The sequence below is a fragment of the Danio aesculapii genome, chromosome 4 (assembly GCF_903798145.1).
Source record: "Danio aesculapii chromosome 4, fDanAes4.1, whole genome shotgun sequence".
Taxonomy (NCBI): domain Eukaryota; kingdom Metazoa; phylum Chordata; class Actinopteri; order Cypriniformes; family Danionidae; genus Danio; species Danio aesculapii.
In genome coordinates, this window is record NC_079438.1 from 8,214,964 (window position 1) to 8,238,751 (window position 23,788).

The 23,788-nt window shown below is 42.6% G+C and overlaps 1 protein-coding gene and 21 non-coding genes across 22 annotated transcripts in view; 21 read left to right on the plus strand and 1 right to left on the minus strand.

The window, feature by feature from the left end:
- The window catches only part of LOC130222030 (gastrula zinc finger protein XlCGF57.1-like), a 142,463-nt gene that overhangs the window by 29,128 nt on the left and 89,547 nt on the right, over positions 1–23,788 (minus strand). The window lies entirely within an intron of this gene.
- Positions 16,489–16,607, plus strand: LOC130223940 (5S ribosomal RNA). Its single transcript, XR_008837047.1, has one exon. It is a non-coding gene; the product is annotated as a 5S ribosomal RNA (ribosomal RNA).
- LOC130223629 (5S ribosomal RNA) lies at positions 16,791–16,909 on the plus strand. Its single transcript, XR_008836755.1, has one exon. It is a non-coding gene; the product is annotated as a 5S ribosomal RNA (ribosomal RNA).
- Positions 17,091–17,209, plus strand: LOC130223890 (5S ribosomal RNA). Its single transcript, XR_008837000.1, has one exon. It is a non-coding gene; the product is annotated as a 5S ribosomal RNA (ribosomal RNA).
- On the plus strand, positions 17,391–17,509 carry LOC130223900 (5S ribosomal RNA). The gene has a single exon (XR_008837010.1). It is a non-coding gene; the product is annotated as a 5S ribosomal RNA (ribosomal RNA).
- LOC130223905 (5S ribosomal RNA) lies at positions 17,691–17,809 on the plus strand. The gene has a single exon (XR_008837014.1). It is a non-coding gene; the product is annotated as a 5S ribosomal RNA (ribosomal RNA).
- LOC130223630 (5S ribosomal RNA) lies at positions 17,991–18,109 on the plus strand. The gene has a single exon (XR_008836756.1). It is a non-coding gene; the product is annotated as a 5S ribosomal RNA (ribosomal RNA).
- Positions 18,292–18,410, plus strand: LOC130223631 (5S ribosomal RNA). Its single transcript, XR_008836757.1, has one exon. It is a non-coding gene; the product is annotated as a 5S ribosomal RNA (ribosomal RNA).
- Positions 18,592–18,710, plus strand: LOC130223632 (5S ribosomal RNA). The gene has a single exon (XR_008836758.1). It is a non-coding gene; the product is annotated as a 5S ribosomal RNA (ribosomal RNA).
- Positions 18,891–19,009, plus strand: LOC130223633 (5S ribosomal RNA). The gene has a single exon (XR_008836759.1). It is a non-coding gene; the product is annotated as a 5S ribosomal RNA (ribosomal RNA).
- Positions 19,191–19,309, plus strand: LOC130223983 (5S ribosomal RNA). The gene has a single exon (XR_008837088.1). It is a non-coding gene; the product is annotated as a 5S ribosomal RNA (ribosomal RNA).
- LOC130223634 (5S ribosomal RNA) lies at positions 19,491–19,609 on the plus strand. The gene has a single exon (XR_008836760.1). It is a non-coding gene; the product is annotated as a 5S ribosomal RNA (ribosomal RNA).
- LOC130223635 (5S ribosomal RNA) lies at positions 19,792–19,910 on the plus strand. Its single transcript, XR_008836761.1, has one exon. It is a non-coding gene; the product is annotated as a 5S ribosomal RNA (ribosomal RNA).
- On the plus strand, positions 20,092–20,210 carry LOC130223636 (5S ribosomal RNA). The gene has a single exon (XR_008836762.1). It is a non-coding gene; the product is annotated as a 5S ribosomal RNA (ribosomal RNA).
- On the plus strand, positions 20,394–20,512 carry LOC130223638 (5S ribosomal RNA). The gene has a single exon (XR_008836763.1). It is a non-coding gene; the product is annotated as a 5S ribosomal RNA (ribosomal RNA).
- On the plus strand, positions 20,693–20,811 carry LOC130223639 (5S ribosomal RNA). The gene has a single exon (XR_008836764.1). It is a non-coding gene; the product is annotated as a 5S ribosomal RNA (ribosomal RNA).
- On the plus strand, positions 20,993–21,111 carry LOC130223901 (5S ribosomal RNA). The gene has a single exon (XR_008837011.1). It is a non-coding gene; the product is annotated as a 5S ribosomal RNA (ribosomal RNA).
- On the plus strand, positions 21,293–21,411 carry LOC130223891 (5S ribosomal RNA). The gene has a single exon (XR_008837001.1). It is a non-coding gene; the product is annotated as a 5S ribosomal RNA (ribosomal RNA).
- LOC130223641 (5S ribosomal RNA) lies at positions 21,593–21,711 on the plus strand. The gene has a single exon (XR_008836766.1). It is a non-coding gene; the product is annotated as a 5S ribosomal RNA (ribosomal RNA).
- On the plus strand, positions 21,894–22,012 carry LOC130223963 (5S ribosomal RNA). The gene has a single exon (XR_008837069.1). It is a non-coding gene; the product is annotated as a 5S ribosomal RNA (ribosomal RNA).
- On the plus strand, positions 22,195–22,313 carry LOC130223642 (5S ribosomal RNA). Its single transcript, XR_008836767.1, has one exon. It is a non-coding gene; the product is annotated as a 5S ribosomal RNA (ribosomal RNA).
- LOC130223643 (5S ribosomal RNA) lies at positions 22,496–22,614 on the plus strand. Its single transcript, XR_008836768.1, has one exon. It is a non-coding gene; the product is annotated as a 5S ribosomal RNA (ribosomal RNA).

Sequence of the window (23,788 nt, forward strand, 5' to 3'; positions counted from 1 at the left end):
ATGGCTAGTTTGTTTTTTTCCACCTGAGAAGAATCAGGCGTCTGGTCAATAAAGAGGAAAAGGCAATGATTTCTACATGATTAGCTGACAGGTACATTTCTTCTGCCACTGAACCAAAAATTGAGGTCAAAGGATTAGGATCCATATCTAGACAAGAGATTCAGCACTACCTTGCACAACAGGGGTGTTAGCTTGGCAGAAAACTTCTCATAAAACTCGGCCGGGAAGCCATCAGGGCCTGGTGTTTTTACGTTTTTCAATTGTTTCATTGCATATTCAATTACAGAAGATGTTATATTTCCTTCTAATGCCAACTGATCTGAATCACAAAGGGTTGGTAATTTGATCAGCTCTTGATGTGTTACTACAAAGCTACCCTATCATTGACAAAATATACTTGAGAACTAGAAATAACAACAACGGACATGACCTATAGTGGTAATTTAAAAGTGAACCGGAGAGTGACAGTGCTCCAACTGGAAGTCCAAAACAAACAATATAACAATCACAAAGAAACAGAAAACCCTCAGCACTAAAATGAAAGTAAAAGGAAAAAAATGTAAATGATTTCAGGCCAGCAGATTCGTCAGATTTGAAAACGGGGGAAAATAATAATGATAATAATAGCACGGGGAGAAAACAAAACAAAAGAAATAAAATGATAGATTGGGCAAAGAAAATGTCCTGGTTATGTCTGGAAACCAGACTATAGGAGTTTTTCAGACAATCTATCAGTTCTGAAGATAAGAAAACGGGCCAATGAAATGCCAGTATAATTTCCAGTTTTCTGCTGGAGTCAGCTTACTAGAATTTAGCCTGCTGAAGAGCCGAACACTCAGCTTCCAGCTGGAGACTCAGGTGCTGTGGCGGTGGAGATGCATGTCTCCGTTCCCTATTCGGGGAACGCGGGTTATGGTGTAACCAGGACGTTCCCCTTCATAAGGAACTTCGACAGGCATCTGGAAACCAGACTATGGGAGATTGTATGGAAAACGCCACAGCAGCTAAGCCCGTCACACTCCTGATGTGCAGTTTGCTAAGCGAAGCGTGAGCGCAATGACATTACCAAAAGCGCAACTTTCCAACGTCCCCTAGGCCCAAAATATTACCATCACATGGGAGTAATAAAAATTAGATCAGGGGTCATAATGTGCTTTTAACTAGCTAATATAGACTAGGGATTTTAGAAATAAGACATTACGTTGGGAAAGCGTGCCAGTGAAGGGGGAGGACGCTGCGGAGACCACCCACTATCCAAGAGGGGAGACTTGATGGTAATAGAGCATATGGACTAGCCCTAATGAGGGGGAGTGCTACATATGATAAACTGGTTAGTAAATAATGCATATGTCATCACCAAAATAGGGGAATGCACACAGCTGGCACCGAACCTCAGTATGTGGGTAGACCAGATGGGCATACCAGACAACACACTGAGCCATGCATTCGACTCCTCCGCTAAATCAGGTGCTGGGGCCTCGGAGGAATTCTCTAGGGTTCACCTAAAAAGGGAAACTAGTAGAATACAAAATGTGAACGCATCTCCGGGTTAGGGTTATTAACACCAAGCTGTCTGTATAAACACGCACGCGCACTTGCTTGCTCGCTCGGGAGCGGTATTGTGAGACCGTCCACTCCTGTTCACCAGAGTTACCGACCGCTCCTGCACTTTATTCGGAAATTTATTCGCTGCATGAAATCTGGTCGGGTCCCACAACAATGCACAGGTACAGCCACAGGAATGCAGACCTATATCCAGAAGTATCGCTTTAACAGCCGAGAGGAAAAGAGAGGGGAGGAAAAGTCATGCCAGCAGCCGAGAGGAAAAGTCACGCCACCAGGTTAAATGGGCCACAGTGAGATAGAGAGAGAAATGGAGTTCACTTTCATTCCCTCAATCGCAGAGAAATAGGGGCTTCTGCTGTAAGTGTCAGTGAAAGACTGTTCAGAAAACACACACATGCAGTGAAATTGTGCATAGTTTCTGCGTTTTTAAGTAGTTGGCGCCTGGAGTGTTGTAAATACCTGCGCTCGCCTCCCTCGCGCCAGAGCGCATATGAGATAAATGACGTCAGTACATAATAACTGGTTATGATTATTACTGAACCGATACTGAATTGTCCGCGTCTGCATCGTGGTGCACCGAAGAAACAATTAATTTTGACAGCCCTAGATTTCACGTCAAACCTTCAGTGGGGAGGGAGACTGCTCCAGCTCTCCTGAAGGTTGAAAACATTACACTAATCTGGCATGCCCGGGGGTTTTCTCAGAGAGAATTCCCACACAACCAATAGACTCCAAAAAAACTACACTAATCTGGCATGTCCGGGGGTTTTCTCAGAGAGAATTCCCACACAACCAATAGACTCCACTGCAGAACATGCCTAATAGGGTGCTCTAGTCCTGAGTGATGGTGTTAACCATCGCACTGATAGGTCACCTAGACAGAGCGCAGTGGACTAAGAAACCATCCAAGGAGGTTCCAGAGCACTGCAGGGGTGCCAAATGGGTGCTGGTTCCAGAAAAATGGAAGTGTTTTTCCGGGGAATTTATCAGGGAGGGCCATCACGAGAAGTGTGAGTCCGGAAACTCTGGTCCGGTTGGGCCAGAGAGGTGCAATGAGCGAGACCCGCTCCTCGTCTCCCCAACCTTGCACAGTGTGCACAGGAGGGCAGCCAGCGAAGGGCCGCTTGAGAGAAACAGCAGGATGACCTGGGCTTCTCTAAAGCATGCCCATAACAGTTGGAACGTACCAGGGTGGAATCTCTGTTCTCCCGGAAACATACCGGTCCTGAAAGCATGTAAGCTGGCATGGAGAGCTTGTATGGGATATGAACGGCGTGCTGCTTTTTAGCTGCAAGACTCTGGAGGAGCGGATGGTGACATGCTGCGGTAGCGCACACCACCCAAACGGTTGATGTACGTTATCGCAGCCATGCTGGTCGTCCTAATCAACATGTGTTTCCCCTTTCAGCTTCGGTAGGGACCGGCGGAGAGCGAGAAACAATGCCAACAGCTCCAGGCAGTTGAAATGCCAATGCAACCGGGGTCCATTTTACGAACCTGCAGCTGCATGCTTGATACACACCGGTGACATACACCTGGTGCTTCTCCGCGCGCCATGCCCATCTGGGGACCCAATCGCAAAGCCAGCGCTGAATTGGGTTCATATGAACAACTGAGAGGTATGATAGCAGCTACAAATGTTATATGCCCAAGGAGCCTTAATTTAATCGGACAGGGTAGCGCCAGCCCAGCTCCAACCCAAGATGAGAGAAGCTCTGCCCGGGGGAGAGCCTGCTTGTACTCGGTTGACCCGAAACCCGAACAGGCTGAGGTGCCGGAGCACCAGGTCCCTGTGCAATATTGATCAGTTCAGAGAGCTAAAAAATAATAACAGTCAATGAATAATCAAAAATGCAGATGCGCGTGCGCCAAAGAGACACAGTCTTCATAAACCCACTCTTCATCTCGGCTGGAGAACTGGCTTGATTGGAGGATAATAATAATAATCTTCTTACAAGAGACAGGGGGTGGCATAGCGAATAATCGCTTAAAAACACACCCGTGAACTCGGGAGGCCAACAGCGAATTGAAACGCATAGCTGAGTCTGACTGCCCACGTGAGCTACTATAACGAGCTGAGCAGCACTTACCAGGCTGAGAGTCCGAATGAGCAGCATCTCCAGAACAATCGCTGACGTACCCACGGAGGGGCAGCTTCGGGATGGGGAGTGCTCACCCCGAGAGGTGGAGCATCCCGAGGAAGAGGTGAAAATAAGAGATTGACTCTTACCTTCCTCCCAGGATCCTGCGGAGTGGATGGAGGTGTGAGAAAGAAGCTCATCCTCTGGCGTCCTCAAGGCTGTGGCGAAATGCACCAAAGCTGAGAGCTGGAAGACAGTCCGTCCTGTGCTGGCAGCAATTAGGATTCCACAGTCAGGGGGAGGAAAAGCCGCTCTTTTCGGATCGCTACATACATTCGCGGAGGAGCCCCAGCCTCCACCGAGGAAAGAACGGTTCTCCTCCTCTCCAAGCGGCCCACCTCAGGTTCACTTTGCGGTCCGATTACTAGACTTAACGGCAACCTGTGACGGGAGCGTCAACTCCCTACGGGAGCTAGGCGCGTTCACTAAGCCAGTGGAATGGACTGTGACGGCGGAGCATTTTGGAGCCGCGGGAAGAGCACACTAGGCGAGGACGGGTCTGATGGGGAGAGCAGTTTTCTGAGCCCACCAAGAGATGAGGTCATGAGAGCAGTCGATTGCTGTGCGAAGCCTATGCATAAGCCTGGGGAAGAACCGCCCCCGTCCAGCACAGCCAGAAGGCCGTGGTGCAGGGCAGAAGCGGCATGGCCCGCAGACCAAGGTTAATATAGTTAACGAAAACTAAAATGTCAAATAATTGTCGTCACCTAAAATAAAAATAAAAACGAGAGTTTTTTAAAAAAATAGAGCTAACTGAAAATGTATTGTGTACATGCAAAACTACCTGAAACTAACTAAAATTATAGCAAAAACCTCCTTCATTTTTGTATTTTGTGAATGTATTTAATACATAATCTTACTGTAAGCCGTTTAGAAGTAAATCTAATTTGCGCTGCAGGTGTTTGACCCATACGGCACCTCATTCAGGTATTATAACAGTAACGTTACATTGAGAAGCGGTGAACATGAGCATGCGAGATTCAGTGAACCGAACACAAACAGTATTTGACAGCCTGCCGTGACTGAACTAAACGTGAACAACTGCAGCACAGGTGAACCGAGGGCTTAAATTAGAGGATCTGGTGAAAAACGTAAGTTTATTTCATAACAAACAATCGTAATGGAATTTAAATAAGTGAATCATGCTTTAGTTGGGTTGCAAAACTTTACTGTAAGACATTTTTCAGATCATGGTGATTTTTTTTTAACTGACTGAAGTTTCTATTGCTGACTACATAATGTTGAGTCCTAACATCCGCTTTAAAAATCTGAATTTCCCATCACCAGGCCCGGATTAATAATTCAGAGGCCCCTGGGCACAATGTCTTGTAGGCCCCCTACTTAGCCGCACCCCTATAGTTGAATTAAAAAATAAGATTAATATAATATTTGGTAAATAAAATAATCTATATAACGTATTGCCCACATTTTTAAAATAAATGATATACAGTACATATATTTCTAGTCTACAAAGATTTAACTTATTTTTAAAGCACATTTTGAAAAAAAAAAATACAAATACAACTAGGACAAATTGATGGATTTTAATATATTTGTTCAAGTTCACTGAAGCAGTACTAAAAATTTATATTTAAGGCTATTTTTAATGTATAACATCTACAAACTTATAATGCACATTTGGATTTGGATAACACCTCCCCAATCCAGTTCTAGGAATCTGAGTCCTCCATAATACACACACTTATTAATGATTCCTACTTGTCTTCCTCGTGATGAAGAGTAGGCAAAATCTAAGTGCGGGTCTGGGCCCATAAGGCCCATTGGTTAATCCAGCCCTGCCCATCACTACTGTGTGTCTATTCTCAGAAGCAGCCTTGCACACATATTGTACTTCAGGCTGCTATCTTGTGGGCTGTTTTATTTAAATTTAAGGATGGGTAGATGGTTGTGGTAGATTATAGTGTTCATGTGTTCTCTGAATACATGTTTCAAAAAATGCAAGGCTGAGTTTATATTACACAATATTTATTCTATTGATTTCGAAACTTGCACCTAACAAATATCCTTATTTAGAAAAAAACAAAAGCTAATACTGAAACTAATAAAAACTAAACTAAAACTAAATCATTTCAAAATATAGAAACTAATAAAAACTACTAAATCTGCCTCTAAAACTAATTAAAACTAACAGAATTTGAAAACAAAAAGTCAAAACGAAATAGAAACTAAAACTAATGAAAAATCCAAAACTATTATAACTTTGTGTGACAAACGGATAACCCACCCGCCTTAGACGGGGGGTCTCAGCTTACCCCTCCAGGTGGTGACGCCCACCACCTGAGAATCGATTCGTACCCACTGGCTGCCTCGCCATCAAGGGAGGTGAAGGCAGAAGCACATGTGGACCGGGTGGAGAAAAAAACACCCTCTAGAAGGGGAGGGTGGGCTGGAAGATCCTACATCAGCCTGCACGTTACACCCTCTAGTTGGTCCGGAAGTGAGACTGAGGGACAAGCCATCTCCAGCCGGACTGCAAAAACAGCCCAGGAAGCGCAGCCATTATGTCCGATTTGAGAACCGCAATGCACCCCGAAGGATGGAAGCGAGCCCGGTCTGTCATCTAAGAATAACAGCTCGCCCTCCGATGTCGTAATGGACCTTTGATCTCCGGTGTCATCAAGCGGACGCACGGGCATCCTGGGGGATGAACTGCACAACCATCCGAAGCTTGGATTGGGCTCGCTGTGGAGGAGTGGGGGGTCCACGCTTTCACAGGGAGCAACAGGGGTAGCTGAAGCTGTGCAACAGCCATGCCGTCACAGTGAGAGCATGAGCTGTCCGCGGGCACCGCATCAACATGCTGGACCCCCAGACCTGTCATGTGATACCCGTGCCCATCATCTGGAGATAGGAACCACCACATGCAGAAATGCACAGTCAGAATAGCGCCTTGAAAAAGACGTGTTGAATGACTGTGTGGCTCTCTTAGGGAATCTGCCTCTTAAAATGGAAACTCTTTTGTGCACACCAGCTCAGGGGACAGGAAATCCCAGATCGTCCGCCACTGTCGAGTCTTCCCCTGCACTGGTGAGTAAACTTAAAATCAGGTTGGCAGATATCGTGTCTTCAGTCTCGTGATTGGGTCTGAAGCAACAATTCTAGTGAGCTGACTCCAGCAGCAGACTGATATAGCATTGATTAGCTCATCAGGATCAGCTGTGGAGCCAAGCTCCGCCAATTCAAATGGCATTTGATTGGCCCGTTTTCTTATCTTCAGAAGTGATAGGTCGTCTGACGAACTCCCATAGTCTGGTTTCCAGACGCATGTTGAAGTTTCTTTATGAAGGGGAACAAAAACTTTTGCTTCTTACTGACGGAGCGGAGGGGTCAAGGGAAATGAGAGGGAAATGGCGAACGTGGAGGTGTGGATGTGAAGGTTGAGGGTGTCGACGAACCCAGCTGGTGAGTAGCAGCCTCGGGTGCCTAACAGGAAACTCTGACACTGTCGACTGCGGGATAAAGGCTTTCGGCAGCTGACCCTATGCCAGCAAGATAAATCAGTAAGTTGATTTTGTTTAGAACACACTGCACTAAAGTCTTTGGTGATGCACTCGTTCACAGACGTCACGAACACTCCAGTACGAGATGGCAGTCTTTGCTCTGTTGCTTCGATACATACTTTTGCTTTTTGTTTCTCACAACCAGTCGTTAAGTTTACACTGCTCGTCTCGACACGGTTTCTCTACTCATTTCCCCGCACTGCAACAGTCTATTTCTCTTTCCTCCGCACACCACATAATGCTGCCCTCTTCAACTCTCCTCCTCTCAGCCAGTTTACTTTTCGCTGTCCCATGGGTGGAGACCAAATTAACAATGTTGATTATCGTCACAGAAAACAACAACAATCATAAATGTATGATTATATGCTGTCATGGCTTTGCAATCAAAAAATTTTTGTTATAATAGAGACCAATGGAGAAAAAAAACAGCCATGAATATAACGAAAAGGGAGTAAATTTGCCCAGTGTAATGTTTTTTTTTTTTTTTTTTTTTTTTTTAAAGCATTTTCCTAGAATATGTCAAAATAAGATGTTCCCAAATATCAGTCCGTTTGCTGAAACAGAGAGAAAGTTTTGGCCAAATTAAGCCTCAAAATCCCCCCGGAATGGATGAAAATGACCCAACAACACACAATGGGAAAGGTGCACATTCCAGCCTTTATGCAGATGCTGTACAGGTATGTCTCATGTCTGCGAAGCAAATATTCAGCTGTTTGTTCAACTGTTACCCCAGAACTTTTTTTTCTGATGTGTTTACCAGTGAGGCACAGAATAAACAAGTATTCCCTGTCTGCTTTACAAAATTTAGAAAAAACATTTTGTTGTAATTATGAATAAATACGACTAAAAATAGGCCATTTACAGCTTTCAAATCTGTGTCTTATCATTATGTAGGAATTCTGAAAACTGGACTGACACTGTTTCTATTCACTATAACTTCTATGTTAAGCAGCTGTGACACTATTTATCTAGTGCTTTTACAATGTAAATTAAGATGAATTGAATTGAATCTGCTTAAATGTGTACACGTAAATGGACCAAACAAAATATTATCTGATTTTTTACATTTAATGTGCATCAAAATTACAGTGTGTGTAGCCAACGTTTCCAGTGTCTTTTCAGTTTTCAGCTTTTGATGAATTTTTGAGACTTTGTGAAAACTAACGTTTTTTTTTTATTTCAGACCTAATTGAAGAGAATAAGGGGAGTAAAGAGGAGGAACATCATGTCAAAATTGAGAAAAAAACTCATTCACAGACTGATGGTATTTTGAGAAGGAGAGGCAAGAATCGTTTCATGTGCACCTGCACTCAGTGTGGAAAGAGTTTTGGAAAAAAAGGCTATCTTAAGATTCACATGATGATCCACACTGGAGAGAAACCATTCACATGCACTCAGTGTGGGAAGAGTTTCAGCCAATCATCATCCCTTAATGGCCACATGAGGATCCACACTGGAGAGAAACCATTCACATGCACTCAGTGTGGGAAGAGTTTCAGCCATTCATCATCCCTTAAAGACCACATGAGGATTCACACAGGAGAGAAACCATTCACATGCACTCAGTGTGGGAAGAGTTTCAGCCAATCATCATCCCTTAATAAACACATGAGGATCCACACTGGAGAGAAACCATTCACTTGCATTTGAGCCGCGGTCACACTGGACTTTTCTCCCCATAGATCGTAGATCAAAACATGACCTCTCTGGACAGAAATGTAAAATATGGACCCAATCGCTCACTTTTTTAATGTCTAATCATCTTGTTTAATCCCGCTCCTTTTTGCAGCACCGTACAACAGAATTTTGCATGCTCAAACTCTAGTGTGACCGCAGCTTTGGTGTGGGATGAGTTTCAGCTACTCATCAGACCTTAATAAACACATGAAGATCCACACTGGAGAGAAACCATTCACATGGACTCAGTGTGGAAAGAGTTTCAACCGATCAGCAAACCTTAATGAACACATGAAGATCCACACTGGTGTGAAAGAGTACATGTGCTTGAGTGTGAGAAGACTTTTATTACAGCTCCAAAATTTAAACAGCACCATGCAATTCACAGTGGAGAACACACCGGACATCAGACAAGGTGGAGCTCCAGGATGGTTAGTTTGCAATGTACCAGGGCCTCAGTTTAGAAAGCTCATTCAATTGTCCTGTGTTGCATGTTTTATTAGTGAAGTTTCTTTACTTTTAGGTTCAAGATTCTTTCTAGTTTACTACATTTACTTTTTTGAGTAGAATACAAACTTGATGAATATTTTATGATTTAGGCAGAGCGACAAGTATTAAGTTTTACAATATTAATACACTGTGATGATCCCTAGACTCCAGATTGGAGTGTGTGGTAAATCCTGATTGGATGCCTGCATTACTCAATGGGTATATAAAAGTTGTTGTGCTAGCTACCCTGTAGCTGTGGCTACTCAGGAGTCCTCATGTCAAGACCTGCCATCTTATTGACTCTTTAACCTTATGGTTTTGTTTTGCATTACTTTGCATTGTTTTGCAGTATCATGTAGTTAAAGTGTTGTTGTGATTTATATCCTAAGTTCTTAATCTTCATTATTACCTCTAGACTATGTTGGTTGCTTTGATTGATTGTTCTATGAGTTACACTTTATAATAAATGATTTGCATTCAGGCTATTTTGAAAGCTCATCTCTCTTTTATGGTGCGACATGAACAAGTGGGTCATAACACTTTGCAAAATGTGTCCGGTTGTGATAAATGTTCTGATAAAGAGGTGCTGTTTCTTTCCCTGCCATGTCACACTCAGCAGCAAACTGTCCCACTGCATACTGAAGGTCCATGTCCTATGAAGCCAAACGGACAACGTTATCTGCAAATAATAGAGACAGTCCTAGCTTGCACCTAAAATTCTGTCAGTAAAACCTATATTTCTGAGATCAGCCTCAAAAATAACTTATTTACAAAATGAAATAAATAAATAGATGGATAATCACTGTAGTGGTGGAAGGGGAAGTAGGATGGCTTGTTCAACCATAAACCAAGATGGAGCTCTCTCAGGAGGGATGGACCAGTGCACGAGGTGTCTCAGACTGAAGGCGCATTAATGAAATAAATGCTCAGGAAGCCCCAACCCTTTTTTTATCAACTGGCTGTTGCAATGTACTCTTATGCAACCTAGGCTGCTTACTGTTCCAAAGAAATTAATTGACTAAATTATCAAACTGATTTAAATATTGTAAAGAAATATTTACAGGGATATACTGAAGTAGAGAAGTAACTTTAGGAAGGCAATTCATGTTGAGTGTGTTAGTTTGTTATTTTGAGTACCTCAGAGCAGTGGTTCTCAATTCTGGTGTTTGTGCAAAATGATTTGACAACCGTCCCAAATTAATTTTAGCTTATATTTCTCGATCTTAGAATCACACCTCAGAAACCACAAAAGCAGAGATTTGGCTTATCTTTAACTGCTTAAGATCAATTTGCACCAGATCAGCAAAATACAACATTTGTTTGAGTTTCCTTCGCCGACTGGCCTCGACAAAACACGGCGTTCCTGATTGGTTGGTGACTCCGCTTCAGTGACGTCCTTGGGATTCACTCGCTTGTGAGTGGAAGTTGTCCTGGGATACCGGGGTGACAGACTCTGCTGAGAGTCGGTTTGCAGACGTTTTTTACAGTTTCTGCGGTTCCTAAACTTTAATAGGTTGCATGGAAGGTTCTTTGCGGCCCGATTGCATGGCAGTGCAGTGTCCAAGTGCAAGGCGAGAGAGGGCAGAGAGCAGCAGCGAACTAATGCAAAAAGCAAAGTTTTTTTTACTGTTGCAGTAGGTTTTTAAGTGATCTGGTTCGGTCCGTCTCTACAGCCGTGTCTTCCAATGAGCAGTTGCCATGGAGGGCAGGCTCACGCCCTGTATCATTATGCTCAGGGTAAGTCATTAACAGACTGCTTGGTAATTTTATATGTATTAAAATATCTTGTAAATTCGTTACTATCTTACATCAAATGTTACAAGACAAATAATGTTTCTGATACTAGTTTTTCATTTACACCAATGTATTGCAAATATCACTAGCTTTTGTTTAGCACCAGACATCATACATTTCAGACACATGCAGAAGGATTCATCTGCTATAAGAGTTAAAAACCATTGATTAACTTGGTTGCAATGAACACATGTAGTATTCAAAGAAAGCCACTGCCAAGGAGGGACACATTTAGTGTTCTCCTTAGGTCTCTGGAATTTTTTTGAAGTAGCACACAACTCTTAAATTCACTAATCCAATTTTTGTTAATTCACAAATTGTCTTTTGATTTTATGAGTTGTATTTTGTAAATGAATATTTTGTTATGGTAGTATTGGGTTTTGGTCGAATGGAATTGGGAGGCTAATAGTACCAGCTGGGTTTGGTGCCTGCTGAGGTCAGTGATGGCTTTTGATTTGTGCCATGCTCTCTCTGTTGCCCTGGGTGCTGTTCTATGTTATCTCAGAACATGCCCTAACACTAACCATTCTCAGACTATCTGACAGCCAGGGAGTAGGGTGCATTGGTCTGGTGGAGACAGGACTGATCTCACCTAGGCAGGATGTTAAAGTGGAGTGTTTCTGCTGAACTATTTACATCAAGAAGTGAGAACCGTGTATGTTTGAGGGAAGAGAGGATGTAACAGTGGGGGAGAAGTGTGTGGAGGACAAACCAATTTTTACTAGTAGCAATTTAGTTGATGAAACTAGAAACTCCGCTCTCCTAGAAACACCAGCTCGGGTTCAACAACACCAAGCCCAGCCTAGAAGCCGACTCGATACAGAGGCTCCAATAAGAGGCCGAAGGCCTATCCTCTCTTCTTCAGCAAGGACTCAATGCTGCATACAATCCCCATCCCCCATCACTCAAAATCGCCACCCACCTTTTCTAGTTTCTTCATACGCCTCCGGAAGATCATCATCCCTCAATTTCAACAAGATGACTGTGAACGAACGCCGCCAGACCCTCATAAATGCCGGAATCTCCATCCCCAACAGCTGCAATAAAATGAAACTACTAAAACTCTAAGAATCCATCTCATCACCAACTCCGCCGCCTCAGCACAGCAGAACCGCTCGCTGCCACCACACCCCCTATCCTCAACACACCACAGCTCCACATGCACGAAATCTCTCTGGAGCATTAAAGAAAGCAACCAAGAAAAGCAATAAAAAGCAATCCCATGGAACTGGACAAACTGCACCTACCATAACATTCCAAAACATGGACAATCCACCAGATAATGACGCCACTCTCTGACTTTCCACCCCCCTCCCTTTGCCTCCAGCTCCACATTCCAGTGAAAACTCCAGCCCTACTCTTTCAGCCATCCCTTCCACCCTTAATCCTCCTCAATTCTCTCTCCCTTCCAACCTCCCTCACTCTTCAACCCAGATTATTTCTACCCAGTCTTTCTCTACAAGTCCTAACGCTCTTCCTCTCCCTACTCATTACCACTCTTCCAGTTTTCCCTCTACATCCCTTCACCAAGCACCCACCTCCATTACCAACCCTCCCCAACAGTCTACAACAAACAAAAGAGTACTCAAGAAGACAGTGGGGAATTTTTTTTTTTTTTTGTCAAACAAGAATCGATTTTATTTTATGCACAAGAAATGTGGAAGGGTTTATAAGCAAGATCAAATATGAAGAAACAAGTCTGAGTGACCATAAGCCAATTTTTATGAATCTAGACTGGAGTAATGTGAAAAGAGGGCCAGGGGTATGGGTTTTAAACACAGCGGTTTTAAAGAATGAAGACTATGTTTTAAGTATAAAGGAAATTATTCAAAAGGAAAAAGGGAATGAAATTTATAATGAGGACAAAAGAATGTGGTGGGAGAATGTGAAACATTTAGTTAAAAAGTTTACAATGAAATACTGTAGACAATTACAAAATTGTAAAAAATATAAGGAAAAAGAGTTGAAAGAAAAACTAGAAAACGAATTGAAAAATGAGAATGGAAAAGATAAACAAAAGATAAAAGAACTAGAAGGAAGACTGAAAGAAATGGAGGAGGAGAAATTTGAAGGTGCAAGGTTAAGAAGCAAAGCCAAATTTACAGTGGAGGGGGAAAAGTGCACTAAATTGTTCTTTGATCTAGACAAGACAAGAGGGAAGGCAGAAATGATTAAAGAAATAAGGAGCAGAAATGGGAACATAGTGGAAGAAAATGAGGAGATTTTGGAAGAAATAAGATCATATTATGAGGAATTGTTTTGCACAGAGGGAGTAAAAGAAAAAGAAAAAAGGGAATTGCTAAAGCTAATCAAATCAAGAGTAGAAGAAGAGGAAAAAAGAGAATGTGACAAGGAGGTAAGAGAAGAAGAAATAAAAAGAGCAATTAGTGAATTGAACAAAAAGAAAAGTCCAGGAATTGATGGGTTGGGAAGTGAATTTTATATTGTTTTTAAAGATATTATATCTAGTATTTTAAAGGAAGTATATGATGAGATTTTTGAGAAAGGTGGGGTAAATAAAAGAATGGGGATGGGCTTAATGAAGGTGATATACAAAGGAAAGGGGGATAAAGTAGATTTAAAAAATTATAGACCTATAACAATGCTCAATACTGATTTGAAGATTTTAGCAAAAGTTTTAGCTAACAGATTAAAGGAAGTGATGCCAAGCATAATCAAAACAAACCAAGCATATAGTATAAAAGGACGAGACATTGCTGACACAACTATGAGTATTAAAGACACAATAAGATATATAAATGATAAGAAGAAAGATGGTTTTTTAATTAGTCTGGACTTTGAGAAAGCTTTTGATAGAGTGGAGCATGACTTTTTATTTGGAGTGTTAAAGAGTTTTGGTTTTGGGGAAAATTTTATAAAGTGGGTTCAGATTTTATACAGAGGAGCTATAACCAGGATAAAATGCAATGGTTTTTTAACGGACTGTTTTAAAATAACAAGATCAATCAGACAGGGTTGCCCGTTATCTGCACTTTTATATGCCTTAGTTGCAGAACCACTGGGATTAGCTGTGAAGCATGAGGAACGAATAAAAGGAATAGAGGTAGAGGGGGGAGTGAATAAAATATTTCAATATGCTGATGATACCACATTAATACTACAAGATCTAGCAGGTGTAAAACAAGCAATGGAAACGGTGCAACATTTTTGTAAGGGTTCAGGAGCTAAAATAAACGAAGATAAAACAGTATATTTGAGATTTGGAGGAACTGAGGATTTATCTGGACATTTTACGTTCAAGGAAATGGATGAAATTAAAATTTTAGGCATTGTAGTTGGGAGGGATGAAAAGAAAGCAGAAGTAACGATGTGGGAGGAAATGTTAGGAGGGATTGAAAGAAGGCTGAGGTTTTGGAAATTAATGTCTTTAACTTTGAAGGGGAGGGTTTTAATTTTGAATGTTTTAATGGTTTCTAAATTATGGAATATTTTATATGTGTCATCAATGCCACTGTGGATGGAAAAAAGGCTGAAAAAATGTTTTTTAGATTTTTTATGGGAAGGGAAGCCTCCAAGGATAGCATACACAACGTTGATTGGAGAAGTAGGCAAAGGGGGACTAGGTTTAATAGACGTGGAGCAAAGAAAAAAACAGCTTAAGAGTGAAAATGGTAAAGAAATATTTGGATGAAGAAAATAAGGCAGCATGGAAAAGAACAATGGAATATTTTTTAAGTAAAAGTGGGAATTTTAATATGGGAGATAATATTTTATGGATGAGGATGAAAACATTCATGACAGAGGGTCTACCAGACTTTTATAAAGAATTGATTGGAGCATGGGGGAAATTTTTAACTTGTGTACATTTTAATATACAAGGACGCGAGAACATTTTAAATCAGCCTTTATTTTTAAACAGTGACATTCTTAATCAAGAGAAAGTGGTGTTTTTTAGGAAATGGTGGGAGGTGGGAATAACAAGAGTAAGGGATATTTTATATGAATTTAAGGAAGGATTTTTACCGGTGCAGTATGTTATTGATGTGATGGATGAAGCAAAGGAGGATTTTAACAGACAAGACTTAATAAAGGAATACGACATAATTAAAAATGCCATACCTGCAGAATGGTTAACAAGAATAGAAAACATGGAAGAAAATAAACCAAGTAAAGATGTGAGGGTAAGATTTGGAGAGAAATGGTGGGATTTTAAAGATTGTACTGTGAAAATGATTTATGGGTTTTTTAGAGATGGGGTTTTTAAGAAACCTGGTGCAAATCAGTACTGGATACGGCGTTTTAAAGATGTAAATGAAGACAATATATGGGCTAATATAAATGGCAAATTTGTACAGTCAAAACTGGAGAATTTAGAATATTTTATCAGGAGTAAAGCAGTGTTTACAGATGTCATTTTAAACAAAATAGGGATGGAGGAAAGTCTCACATGTAAAGTATGTCAAGATGCAGATGAAGGATTCTTACACTTGTTTTTATATTGTAATGAGTTAAAAGATTTTAATGAGAAATGCAAAAACATGATTTTAACTTTGAAAGGAGAAAGAGATGACAATCTAGAGTGGGAAAAGGTGTTACTGTTGGGGCTGAACAAAGAATGTGATAATAAAAAGCTCATAAATTTACTTGTGATTTTAATGAAAAGTGCAATATGGGAGAGAAGAGTTGTAGCAAAAAAGGAAAAAGTTTTATTAAATGTGTGGAATGTGTTTAAGAGGAAGGTGGAGAAATATTTTAAATGTCTATTTTATTATTTTAAGTTAGAGGAAATGCAGGAGGCTTTTTATGATGTTTTTACTCAAGAAGTCACAAAGATTTTAAATGACACAGGAATAAAAATGTCTTTTTAAAAATGTGATTTTACCTTTTAAGGAATACTACTTGGAACATTTTATGTGAAAAAAACAGAAAAAACACATTGTTGTGAAGCTATGATGTAAAATAGACCTTTTTAATGTTTTGTCTTAAGTGTAATCTGTATAAATGAGTGAATTGTATGAATTTTGAAAAGTATAATAAAAAAAAAAAAAAAAAAAAAAAATGGCAATGCCTGATCTCATCTGAACTCGGAAGCAAAGCAGGGTTGGGCCTGGTTAGTACTTGGATGGGAGACCGCCTGGGAATACCAGGTGCTGTAAACTTTTTGAATTCCTTCATTTGGCAAAAAAATTAATAAATACATTTTTAAAAAAAAAAAGAGGTAAACTATTGAGGGGCCAAGGGCATTGTTTCTGTCGGTGCTGTTTCAAGGCAAGCTGAGCGGCGCTCGGCTCCTGGTGCTGCGCCTATTTTTAAATAGCCAACTCTTGACTGCTGCTCTCGCTTACGGCCATACCACCCTGGCAATGCCTGATCTCATCTGAACTCGGAAGCAAAGCAGGGTTGGGCCTGGTTAGTACTTGGATGGGAGACCGCCTGGGAATACCAAGTGCTGTAAGCTTTTTGAATTCCTTCATTTGGCAAAAAAATTAATAAATACATTTTTTTTAAAAAAAAAAAGAGGTAAACTATTGAGGGGCCAAGGGCATTGTTTCTGTCGGTGCTGTTTCAAGGCAAGCTGAGCGGCGCTCGGCTCCTGGTGCTGCGCCTATTTTTAAATAGCCAACTCTTGACTGCTGCTCTCGCTTACGGCCATACCACCCTGGCAATGCCTGATCTCATCTGAACTCGGAAGCAAAGCAGGGTTGGGCCTGGTTAGTACTTGGATGGGAGACCGCCTGGGAATACCAGGTGCTGTAAGCTTTTTGAATTCCTTCATTTGGCAAAAAAATTAATAAATACATTTTTTTTTTAAAAAAAGAGGTAAACTATTGAGGGGCCAAGGGCATTGTTTCTGTCGGTGCTGTTTCAAGGCAAGCTGAGCGGCGCTCGGCTCCTGGTGCTGCGCCTATTTTTAAATAGCCAACTCTTGACTGCTGCTCTCGCTTACGGCCATACCACCCTGGCAATGCCTGATCTCATCTGAGCTCGGAAGCAAAGCAGGGTTGGGCCTGGTTAGTACTTGGATGGGAGACCGCCTGGGAATACCAGGTGCTGTAAGCTTTTTGAATTCCTTCATTTGGCAAAACAATTAATAAATACATTTTTTTTTTTAAAAAAGAGGTAAACTATTGAGGGGCCAAGGGCATTGTTTCTGTCGGTGCTGTTTCAAGGCAAGCTGAGCGGCGCTCGGCTCCTGGTGCTGCGCCTATTTTTAAATAGCCAACTCTTGACTGCTGCTCTCGCTTACGGCCATACCACCCTGGCAATGCCTGATCTCATCTGAACTCGGAAGCAAAGCAGGGTTGGGCCTGGTTAGTACTTGGATGGGAGACCGCCTGGGAATACCAGGTGCTGTAAACTTTTTGAATTCCTTCATTTGGCAAAAAAATTAATAAATACATTTTTTTTTAAAAAAAAGAGGTAAACTATTGAGGGGCCAAGGGCATTGTTTCTGTCGGTGCTGTTTCAAGGCAAGCTGAGCGGCGCTCGGCTCCTGGTGCTGCGCCTATTTTTAAATAGCCAACTCTTGACTGCTGCTCTCGCTTACAGCCATACCACCCTGGCAATGCCTGATCTCATCTGAGCTCGGAAGCAAAGCAGGGTTGGGCCTGGTTAGTACTTGGATGGGAGACCGCCTGGGAATACCAGGTGCTGTAAGCTTTTTGAATTCCTTCATTTGGCAAAAAAATTAATAAATACATTTTTTTTTTTAAAAAAGAGGTAAACTATTGAGGGGCCAAGGGCATTGTTTCTGTCGGTGCTGTTTCAAGGCAAGCTGAGCGGCGCTCGGCTCCTGGTGCTGCGCCTATTTTTAAATAGCCAACTCTTGACTGCTGCTCTCGCTTACGGCCATACCACCCTGGCAATGCCTGATCTCATCTGAACTCGGAAGCAAAGCAGGGTTGGGCCTGGTTAGTACTTGGATGGGAGACCGCCTGGGAATACCAGGTGCTGTAAGCTTTTTGAATTCCTTCATTTGGCAAAAAAATTAATAAATACATTTTTTTTTTTTAAAAAAGAGGTAAACTATTGAGGGGCCAAGGGCATTGTTTCTGTCGGTGCTGTTTCAAGGCAAGCTGAGCGGCGCTCGGCTCCTGGTGCTGCGCCTATTTTTAAATAGCCAACTCTTGACTGCTGCTCTCGCTTACGGCCATACCACCCTGGCAATGCCTGATCTCATCTGAACTCGGAAGCAAAGCAGGGTTGGGCCTGGTTAGTACTTGGATGGGAGACCGCCTGGGAATACCAGGTGCTGTAAGCTTTTTGAATTCCTTCATTTGGCAAAAAAATTAATAAATACATTTTTTTAAAAAAAAAAGAGGTAAACTATTGAGGGGCCAAGGGCATTGTTTCTGTCGGTGCTGTTTCAAGGCAAGCTGAGCGGCGCTCGGCTCCTGGTGCTGCGCCTATTTTTAAATAGCCAACTCTTGACTGCTGCTCTCGCTTACGGCCATACCACCCTGGCAATGCCTGATCTCATCTGAACTCGGAAGCAAAGCAGGGTTGGGCCTGGTTAGTACTTGGATGGGAGACCGCCTGGGAATACCAGGTGCTGTAAGCTTTTTGAGTTCCTTCATTTGGCAAAAAAATTAATAAATACATTTTTTTTAAAAAAAAGAGGTAAACTATTGAGGGGCCAAGGGCATTGTTTCTGTCGGTGCTGTTTCAAGGCAAGCTGAGCGGCGCTCGGCTCCTGGTGCTGCGCCTATTTTTAAATAGCCAACTCTTGACTGCTGCTCTCGCTTACGGCCATACCACCCTGGCAATGCCTGATCTCATCTGAACTCGGAAGCAAAGCAGGGTTGGGCCTGGTTAGTACTTGGATGGGAGACCGCCTGGGAATACCAGGTGCTGTAAGCTTTTTGAATTCCTTCATTTGGCAAAAAAATTAATAAATACATTTTTTTTTTTAAAAAAGAGGTAAACTATTGAGGGGCCAAGGGCATTGTTTCTGTCGGTGCTGTTTCAAGGCAAGCTGAGCGGCGCTCGGCTCCTGGTGCTGCGCCTATTTTTAAATAGCCAACTCTTGACTGCTGCTCTCGCTTACGGCCATACCACCCTGGCAATGCCTGATCTCATCTGAACTCGGAAGCAAAGCAGGGTTGGGCCTGGTTAGTACTTGGATAGGAGACCGCCTGGGAATACCAGGTGCTGTAAACTTTTTGAATTCCTTCATTTGGCAAAAAAATTAATAAATAAATTTTTTTTTTTAAAAAAGAGGTAAACTATTGAGGGGCCAAGGGCATTGTTTCTGTCGGTGCTGTTTCAAGGCAAGCTGAGCGGCGCTCGGCTCCTGGTGCTGCGCCTATTTTTAAATAGCCAACTCTTGACTGCTGCTCTCGCTTACGGCCATACCACCCTGGCAATGCCTGATCTCATCTGAACTCGGAAGCAAAGCAGGGTTGGGCCTGGTTAGTACTTGGATGGGAGACCGCCTGGGAATACCAGGTGCTGTAAGCTTTTTGAATTCCTTCATTTGGCAAAAAAATTAATAAATACATTTTTTTTTAAAAAAAAAGAGGTAAACTATTGAGGGGCCAAGGGCATTGTTTCTGTCGGTGCTGTTTCAAGGCAAGCTGAGCGGCGCTCGGCTCCTGGTGCTGCGCCTATTTTTAAATAGCCAACTCTTGACTGCTGCTCTCGCTTACGGCCATACCACCCTGGCAATGCCTGATCTCATCTGAACTCGGAAGCAAAGCAGGGTTGGGCCTGGTTAGTACTTGGATGGGAGACCGCCTGGGAATACCAGGTGCTGTAAGCTTTTTGAATTCCTTCATTTGGCAAAAAAATTAATAAATACATTTTTTTTTTTAAAAAAGAGGTAAACTATTGAGGGGCCAAGGGCATTGTTTCTGTCGGTGCTGTTTCAAGGCAAGCTGAGCGGCGCTCGGCTCCTGGTGCTGCGCCTATTTTTAAATAGCCAACTCTTGACTGCTGATCTCGCTTACGGCCATACCACCCTGGCAATGCCTGATCTCATCTGAACTCGGAAGCAAAGCAGGGTTGGGCCTGGTTAGTACTTGGATGGGAGACCGCCTGGGAATACCAGGTGCTGTAAGCTTTTTGAATTCCTTCATTTGGCAAAAAAATTAATAAATACATTTTTTTTTTTAAAAAAAAGAGGTAAACTATTGAGGGGCCAAGGGCATTGTTTCTGTCGGTGCTGTTTCAAGGCAAGCTGAGCGGCGCTCGGCTCCTGGTGCTGCGCCTATTTTTAAATAGCCAACTCTTGACTGCTGCTCTCGCTTACGGCCATACCACCCTGGCAATGCCTGATCTCATCTGAACTCGGAAGCAAAGCAGGGTTGGGCCTGGTTAGTACTTGGATGGGAGACCGCCTGGGAATACCAGGTGCTGTAAGCTTTTTGAATTCCTTCATTTGGCAAAACAATTAATAAATACATTTTTTTTTTAAAAAAGAGGTAAACTATTGAGGGGCCAAGGGCATTGTTTCTGTCGGTGCTGTTTCAAGGCAAGCTGAGCGGCGCTCGGCTCCTGGTGCTGCGCCTATTTTTAAATAGCCAACTCTTGACTGCTGCTCTCGCTTACGGCCATACCACCCTGGCAATGCCTGATCTCATCTGAACTCGGAAGCAAAGCAGGGTTGGGCCTGGTTAGTACTTGGATGGGAGACCGCCTGGGAATACCAGGTGCTGTAAGCTTTTTGAATTCCTTCATTTGGCAAAAAAATTAATAAATACATTTTTTTTTTTAAAAAAGAGGTAAACTATTGAGGGGCCAAGGGCATTGTTTCTGTCGGTGCTGTTTCAAGGCAAGCTGAGCGGTGCTCGGCTCCTGGTGCTGCGCCTATTTTTAAATAGCCAACTCTTGACTGCTGCTCTCGCTTACGGCCATACCACCCTGGCAATGCCTGATCTCATCTGAACTCGGAAGCAAAGCAGGGTTGGGCCTGGTTAGTACTTGGATGGGAGACCGCCTGGGAATACCAGGTGCTGTAAACTTTTTGAATTCCTTCATTTGGCAAAAAAATTAATAAATACATTTTTTTTTTAAAAAAAGAGGTAAACTATTGAGGGGCCAAGGGCATTGTTTCTGTCGGTGCTGTTTCAAGGCAAGCTGAGCGGCGCTCGGCTCCTGGTGCTGCGCCTATTTTTAAATAGCCAACTCTTGACTGCTGCTCTCGCTTACGGCCATACCACCCTGGCAATGCCTGATCTCATCTGAGCTCGGAAGCAAAGCAGGGTTGGGCCTGGTTAGTACTTGGATGGGAGACCGCCTGGGAATACCAGGTGCTGTAAGCTTTTTGAATTCCTTCATTTGGCAAAAAAATTAATAAATACATTTTTTTTTTTAAAAAAGAGGTAAACTATTGAGGGGCCAAGGGCATTGTTTCTGTCGGTGCTGTTTCAAGGCAAGCTGAGCGGCGCTCGGCTCCTGGTGCTGCGCCTATTTTTAAATAGCCAACTCTTGACTGCTGCTCTCGCTTACGGCCATACCACCCTGGCAATGCCTGATCTCATCTGAACTCGGAAGCAAAGCAGGGTTGGGCCTGGTTAGTACTTGGATGGGAGACCGCCTGGGAATACCAGGTGCTGTAAGCTTTTTGAATTCCTTCATTTGGCAAAAAAATTAATAAATACATTTTTTTTTTTAAAAAAGAGGTAAACTATTGAGGGGCCAAGGGCATTGTTTCTGTCGGTGCTGTTTCAAGGCAAGCTGAGCGGCGCTCGGCTCCTGGTGCTGCGCCTATTTTTAAATAGCCAACTCTTGACTGCTGCTCTCGCTTTACGGCCATACCACCCTGGCAATGCCTGATCTCATCTGAACTCGGAAGCAAAGCAGGGTTGGGCCTGGTTAGTACTTGGATGGGAGACCGCCTGGGAATACCAGGTGCTGTAAGCTTTTTGAATTCCTTCATTTGGCAAAAAAATTAATAAATACATTTTTTTTTTTAAAAAAAGAGGTAAACTATTGAGGGGCCAAGGGCATTGTTTCTGTCGGTGCTGTTTCAAGGCAAGCTGAGCGGCGCTCGGCTCCTGGTGCTGCGCCTATTTTTAAATAGCCAACTCTTGACTGCTGCTCTCGCTTACGGCCATACCACCCTGGCAATGCCTGATCTCATCTGAACTCGGAAGCAAAGCAGGGTTGGGCCTGGTTAGTACTTGGATGGGAGACCGCCTGGGAATACCAGGTGCTGTAAGCTTTTTGAATTCCTTCACTTGGCAAAACAATTAATAAATACATTTTTTTTTTTAAAAAAGAGGGTAAACTATTGAGGGGCCAAGGGCATTGTTTCTGTCGGTGCTGTTTCAAGGCAAGCTGAGCGGCGCTCGGCTCCTGGTGCTGCGCCTATTTTTAAATAGCCAACTCTTGACTGCTGCTCTCGCTTACGGCCATACCACCCTGGCAATGCCTGATCTCATCTGAACTCGGAAGCAAAGCAGGGTTGGGCCTGGTTAGTACTTGGATGGGAGACCGCCTGGGAATACCAGGTGCTGTAAGCTTTTTGAATTCCTTCATTTGGCAAAAAAATTTATAAATACATTTTTTTTTTAAAAAAGAGAGGTAAACTATTGAGGGGCCAAGGGCATTGTTTCTGTCGGTGCTGTTTCAAGGCAAGCTGAGCGGCGCTCGGCTCCTGGTGCTGCGCCTATTTTTAAATAGCCAACTCTTGACTGCTGCTCTCGCTTACGGCCATACCACCCTGTGCATGTGTGATAGTGGTACATTCCAGGAAGTGTTTGGCTGCAGTTGGTGAGAGAGGCTCACCACATTTTCTTCTGTTTAGTTTTATTTTTGACTTAAATACATTTTTGTTAAACTTTTTTTGAGTTTGTTTAGTTTATCCTCCCAACAGCGTGAGCTGTTCGGGAGGAGTGTTTTTTTATTCCTATTTTTTTTGGAAATGGACGGATCTACGGTGACAGACCTGGCAATGGCGGACGGATTTGAGAAGGCAAATGACAATGGACTGGACAGACGACAACGAGAAACAAACCGATCGGAGAAGGAAGCAAGGAAAAGGATTTATTTAAAAGAAGCAACTGTAACGGTGGATATGGGACAAACAACTGAGGTGAGAGCAATGGATTTAATTAAAGCAGTGACGGAGAGGATTGGGGATGGAAAGATTTTGGCTGTAAGACCAAAACAAAACAAGGAATATGAAGTAACACTTGAAAGAGAGGAAGATGCTGATGTATTAACAGACGGATTGACTATAAAAGGAATAAACTGTACAGTAAAGAGGCTACAAAACCGCGATTATGTTGTCTCCTTCATGCATCTGCCTGTCTATGTTGCTGACATAGATATTTTAGAGAAATTGGATAATTGGGGAGTTTGTCCCATTTCAAAAATTAAAAGAAGGTTTTATCCGGGCACAGATATTGAAGATGGGACGAGGTTTGTTAAAACCAGATTCCCCAAGGAAGTGGCGTCCCTCCCGTACAGCACAAGAATAGAGACAGCAGAAGGACCACAATACTTTAGGGTGATGCACAGCCATCAGGTGAAAACTTGCAGGCTGTGCATGAGCCCAGATCATGTGGTGAAAGACTGTCCAGATTTTAAGTGTTATAAGTGCGAGGAAAAGGGGCATTTCGCAAGGGATTGCGATGCGGTGAAGTGCCCGGATTGTAATAAGGTTTTAAATAAATGTGAATGTTGGATGGGGGA